We start from the raw sequence: 6,690 nt of genomic DNA, 5'->3' as shown, positions 1-6,690 counted from the left end.
TCAACAGGAAAGAAGAATTTATCAATTTCAATCAATACGTCCTCGATGATACCCCTAGGCTTTTTGATTGAATGGTCGGCAAGTTGTAAAACTGTTGACGTTGGTTTTAAGTCTCCTAAGCCTAATTTGACATAAACCGAGTATGGAAGAAGGTTAACACTTGCTCCTAGGTCAAGAAGAGCCTGATTAATGATATAATCACCAATGACGCATGAAGTAGTTGGTGAACCGGGGTCTTTAAACTTTGAAAGAGTGTTATGCTACAAAATTGAGCTTACTTGCTCGGTTAAGACCACTTTTCTCGGTGTTTGGCTTTTGTTCTTCCTCTTTTGGGTGCACAAGTCTTTCAAGAATTTGGCATAAGCCGGAATTTGCTTGATTGCATCCAAAAGTGGAAGCTTAACTTTCACTTGCCTAAACATGTCCATGATTTCATTGACTTTGGCCTTTTGCTTGTCATTTGAAATGGATCCTTTTAAAGCATCCGGAAATGGAGCTTTTGGTTCAAAAACCTTTTCAGAATTTTTCTTTGAAGTCTCTTCAACACAAGAAGTCTTCAAATCATTTTGCAAATCTTTCTTTTCAAAATCACTTTTCAACACATTCTCATTTATATGGTCATGCACATGCAATGAAGGAGGAATATGATATGAAACGCGACGGGTGTCAACTTGTGGTCACACTGGTTCACTCTCTTCATTGGACACACCCACTTGGTTGTCCACAATCCTTCTACTTCTCAAGATAGTCACCGTATTGACATGCTCTATTGTGTGACCTTCCGATAAGGAATGAGTCTCCACAACACATTATTGCTTTTATGGGGCATTCAAAGGCATTTTTCCCTTCTCTCTTGCATTTAAAGTGTTAGCTATTTGTCCTACTTGGGTTTCTAACTTAGCAATGGATTGAGAGTGAGAATGAAACAATTGTGTGTTGGCCTCTAAAGTACCCAAAGCAGTCAAAATTTTCTCTTCAAAAGCGGGACTTCTAACATTTCCTTAGGAATATGATGGTTGATTGGGAAAATGAGAATTTCAAAATTGGTTTCCTTGTGATTAATATGATGATCTAAAACCTTGGGAACCTTGGCCTTACATTGGAGGTGGAATGTACTTTCCTTGAAAACCGCCTTGGGAAGGGTTTGAGCCCTCCCCTTGGTTTTTCCAAGAGAAATTCGGGTGATTCCTCCAACTAGGATTGTAATGATTTCCATAAGGATTGTTCCTTTGATTAGTAAAAACAACATTTGCTTGTTCATGATGTTCACTTTGCACATGTCCATGGGGACAATTGGAAGTAGAATGTAAAACACTTGAATAAGTCATACATGTCTCATTAGATGCATGATGAGAATGGTTAGGGAAGAAAGATACTTGATTCGCCATATTTTGGTTGATCAAAAATTGATCAAACCTTTGAGATAATGATTTCATCTCGCCGGCAATTTCATTAGAGTGGTCAACTTGATGTAAGCCAACACTCTTCCTACCACTAGAATTTCCACCATTCTTCGAAGATAAAGTACGATGCAAAGAATTTTCACTTATGCTCTCATAAAGATGCCACATGTCATCCTCATACCTATCAATGTAAGAGCTACCCATGGAAACATCAACCATACCCTTATAATTGTCCGATAAGCTCTCAAAGAAATATTGAACTAATTGCCATTTGGGCATGTCATGATGTGGACATTTCCTAAGCAATTCATTAAAGCGTTCCCATGCCTCATGAAATATTTCTCCATCCCCATGTGAAAATTCTCGAATTGAGGTTCTCATGGCATTGGTCTTGTAAACCAGATAGTACTTCTTTAAGAACTCTTGTTGCATTTCCGCCCAAGAAGTTATTGAAAAAGGCCTAAGATTGTTAAACCAATATTTTGCCTTGTCTTTAAGGGTGAATGGAAAAAGTTTAAGCCTTAAGACCTCTTCCGGCATGTCCGTATATTTTACGGTGGAACATACTTCAAGAAACTCATCCAAATGCTTGTAAAGTTCTTCACTTGGAAGTCCATGATAATTAGGAAGCATTTGAATGGTTAGTGGTTTGATTTCATAGTGGTGTGCTCTAAATGGTGGCAATTGAATGCATGTGGGTGCATTATATTCATTAGGCACATAGTGATCTCTTAAAGCAAGGGGAGGATTAGCAATTGGAGGTGCAACATGGGCACCTTGGTTACCTTGAATGATGGGAGGTGGTGTATAGATTGGCCTTGGCATTCCCAATGGAACTTGGCCTTGTTGTGGTGGTGGATGAACATATGGCCTTGGCATGCCTAATAGAACTTGTATGTTATCATGATGCATATTGGGGTGGAGGACACTTTGTTGGTCTATGTGACCAAGGTCCTCCACATGGTCCTCATTGTGTCCTTCCATTGATGAAATGGATTGACTAGAACTACCTTTTTCCCCTAGGGTTTCGAATAATGGATTCAAGATAAAAATTTAAAGGGACAAGAGTGGGTTTCAATGATCTATGACCATGCATACACAATGCAACACAACAAGCAATAACAAAAAATACTTCACCTTCATAATAAATCAACAATCAACAAACTTCCTCTATATACAATGTTCTCATACTCCTATGCTTTAACAATAATATGCAAGAAAAGTAAATTGCCTCCACGCGGGCTCATGATTTATCTAAGAATTGAAATATAAGCCTACACGCGGGCCGACGATTTAACTAAGGGATGAGTAAGGAAAAGCTCACAAAGGTCCTTTAGCAATTCAACTCCAAATTTTTAGCTTAGCTCAGCAAATTTTAGATTTTTAGCATTTTTCCTTTGCTTGTTTAGCTCCTATGCTTGAATGCTCCTTTGCTTGCTTCCTAGCTCAATGCTCCTTGTCAAACAAGAACAAACACAATAGGTAACAAAAATTGAAAACAAAGTAAAGACCCGATCAAAAGAGTACTAATTCCTAATTGATTCCACAAATACGACGTTGTCAATCAATCAATCCCCGGCAACAGCGCCAAAAACTTGGTGCGGATGCGGCCGTCGTCACAAACCCAAAAGTTTATACTAATGTGGCCAAGTTTTACATTTAGAAATTGCCACTACTACCTTTCACTAAAAATATAGCTAGGGTGAGTAGGGATCGTCCCAAGGGATTGAGTTGTCGTACTAGGTTGATGAATCAAAATTAGGGTTAGTAGGTCGAGTGATCAAATAGTGGTTTGTTGGTTGAATTAAACTAGACGCAAATTAAACTAAAGTAACCAATAATACAATAGAGAGAATAAAAGAGAGGGAGAGATCTTGGGGTTTAGAGATCACCACTAAGCATAGCTTTTCTACACCTCTAATGAATGATTAATGAGGGGAAGAACATGTATTGCAACAAAGTGTGTGTGTGTGTAGTTGTTTCAACAAGCATGGATGACAATTTAAACATATATTGTCTAAACAATATGGTGGATAGCACAACATATCAAATTAAGCCATTAATCCTTTTTTTAAGCTCACAATCCAAACATATCACAAGGTTAGAGATTCATGTTACTTGCTTTTCATAAGTATGGAACATCAACAACAAGCATGGATTGTCCTCCCATTTAATTACTACACTACAACTAAGCTAATGACATGAAATTAAACTAATTAAACTAAGGGAGAGGTACCATCCATCAAGCAATGAGTATGAACCATCAAATAAACCACAAGAACATGACATTAAGCACTATGTCTTGACAATCTCTAGATCTATAGCATCAACACATATAGACATGCATCAATAACACAAGAAATAGAGACAAACACATGAACATCTATTCTAGCATACAGACATATGGATAGAATGAAATGATTAATTGGAAGCATTAAACCACATAAATCATTGAATAAACAAGATCTATATATATAAAAGTGTCAAGACATGAATCATAATACAAATCCCCTCAAAAATACATAAATCAAGAAGTAGAAAGCATGCTTAGGGCTAAATCTAGCCCCAAGAGGATGTCTAGCCACTCATGGATGATGTCCTCCAACCCTCAAGGGTAAACTCCGTGGAAGAAATCTATTTTTTGGTTGATGAAGAGTCTCTAATGGTGTCTCTAGCCTCCTCCTCTTTTTTTCTTCCTCTCTAAGAGTTCTCTAAGGTATGATATGAAATTCTATGATACAATAATGATATGTTACAAAAAATAATCCTTATCCTTATATAGGTAGGCCAAATGACACCCAAAATGAGATGGGGTCGTACAGCAAATATTCCCCAATGATTGGATAAAGGACAACTTTTTGTGAGCTGGAAATTTAACTTTTTCGTACTAGAGGAAGTTCGATCGATCGAACCTTGGACTTGGATCGATCGAACATGGCTGAGATCTATCGAACTTAAGTTGGATCGATCCTCAACGACGGCGCCTTTTTGGATAAAAACAAATCTGAGATATTTTGAAGATATTTTTGGGAAAAGGACAAAAGTGGTTGGTAGGGTGGTACAATTGGATAAGATCAATCATTTGGATAAGGACAAGAATGTTCGATCGATCGAAGAAGGAAGTTGGATCGATCGAACTTTTGAGATCTTTGAACAGGAAAAAACGTGGCTCAGATCCATCTTGAAGTGCTGAGATCGATGAAAGTTGGATCGATCGAACTTTTCTTGAGATCGATCGAAGTTGCTGAAATTCCACCTTTTTCTTCCTTTTGCTCTACTTTGCTCCTTTCTTTGATTCATCCCAGAATTGCTTCAATTATACTCTTATTTGGCTGAGTTAGCTTGTTTTGGGGATAAGTACCTGAAAATGGAAATAACACGAAATCAATACAAAACGGTGAAATAAGATAGATAAAGGTTCTAAAATACCTAAGCTTAAGGGGTTTAAATGCGCATTTTTTAGCGCTCATCATTCTTACATGAGTAACACTTCCAGGATTTATTTCAAGAATCAACTGATAATAATCTCTAGCTCTTGCAAATTGTTCTTCATGGTTGCCTTTTATAATTTTTAAAGCGAACTTCTTTGCCCTTCCCACTTTCTGTTTACTCAAACTATAATGAAGATCCTTCTGAATAGTATATTGCATTCCATCTAATGTGCAATTAGGATTAGCCCTAACTTTCTTAACATAATGCTTAGCTATATAAGCATATGTCAATTGTCTATTCACCCTTACACCATTAAATTATGCTTATCGTTGAATGTTCTTATTTCAAATGAGTAATCATCATTGTTTAAAGATCCATGAATCCTCCATCCACATAACTTGCATATCACTGTCACTCTATTTCCATCATTCCTCTTAAATGCCAAGTCAAACTTTCCTTTTATTGATACATACCTTACTGTTTCTCTAAATTCAGCTGTACAACCAAACTTCTGACCAATCTGAAGTTTTTTCATTCCCAAATCCCTACTAATATCAAAGTATTGATGAGAAGTTCCACTACAACCATAATCCTCTTCACCACTTAAATTTACTAAACTTATCAACTTCTCACTTGCAGTATACTCGGACTCTTTATTATTGTCTTCATCTTGAGCATTTTCATTATAAATAGGTATATATTCATCATCAACAGAAACATTATCTTCAACATCAGCACCATCTGCTGCATCTTCCTCAAATTCATCTCCATCTGGTGTATATTCAACATCATCTCCATTTGTTGCATCTTCCTCATCCATTTAAAAAGTGTCATCATAAAAGTCAAAGAAATCAACTTCAGCTGTAGCATTCTTACCATATACTCCATTAGCATTCTTTTCATCACCATCCCTTTATCACCATCTACTCCATTAACATTCCCTTCATCAGTCCTATTTACTGCATTCATTTCAGTATTCTCATCTACTTCTATAATTTCAATAGCCCCATCTATTATAGTCCCATCACTTTGTGGCATATGCTCATCTTTAGTTGGTGAAACCACAGAAAGCTTAATCAGTGAGAACTTTTTATACTTACTTGCCATGTCAATAAAATCCTTGTCAGTGGTTAATTTTGTCATAGTCCCATCAATGAAAGATCTATAGAACAAATCACTTTTTTGAGGATAACCAACCAACTCTGAAATGCATTTGAAATCTATCATTGACATGCGATCAAGATCTACTCCATCAATGTTAATAAGAGACCCACCAATATAATTCATTTTCTCTGTGCTATCAAACTGACCACCATAGTAGATTTCGAGGCAGTGTAATTTAGACAAAATAAGAGTATAACTTAAACCATTGTATCTTCCATGACCTAAATCACCAAAAATAAACAAACCTAAATTAATTAAGTAACTAATTACACCAACACATTAACACAAGAAACAATCTTAATACAAAAATCCAACATACTAATCACACTGACATAAAATCCTAATTACACCATTTACGAAACAAAAAACCCTACTTTATTAACTAATACATATTATAAAAACCCTAATTTAATATTAAAAAAACCCCCTAATTTAATCAATCAGGACCGCAATCTTAATACAAAAAACCAACATACTGATCATAATGGCATGAAACCTTAATTAATTAAACAATTAATTACACCAGTAGATTACGAAACAAAAAATCCTAATTTATTAATCAATCAGGACCACAACCTTAATACAAATTGCAAATTTACAAACCCTAATATTAATCAATTAGGATCACAACCTTAATACAAAATTACAAATTTATAAACCCTAATATTAATGGTTCCAAGCTGTTGGAATC

General features: G+C 35.9%; 1 pseudogene; it reads left to right on the top strand.

Moving 5' to 3' along the window:
* The first annotated feature begins 1,680 nt into the window (after positions 1 to 1,680).
* On the top strand, positions 1,681 to 1,779 carry LOC132275580 (small nucleolar RNA R71; annotated as a pseudogene).
* Positions 1,780 to 6,690: the final 4,911 nt, after the last annotated feature.

The sequence above is a fragment of the Cornus florida genome, unplaced genomic scaffold (genome assembly GCF_030987335.1).
Source record: "Cornus florida cultivar Cherokee Brave unplaced genomic scaffold, ASM3098733v1 CherokeeBrave_3.0.0_Hap2_Chr09, whole genome shotgun sequence".
NCBI lineage: Eukaryota > Viridiplantae > Streptophyta > Magnoliopsida > Cornales > Cornaceae > Cornus > Cornus florida.
The sequence above is the reverse complement of the archived record's forward strand: the minus strand, read 5'-3'. Positions and strand labels throughout refer to the sequence as shown.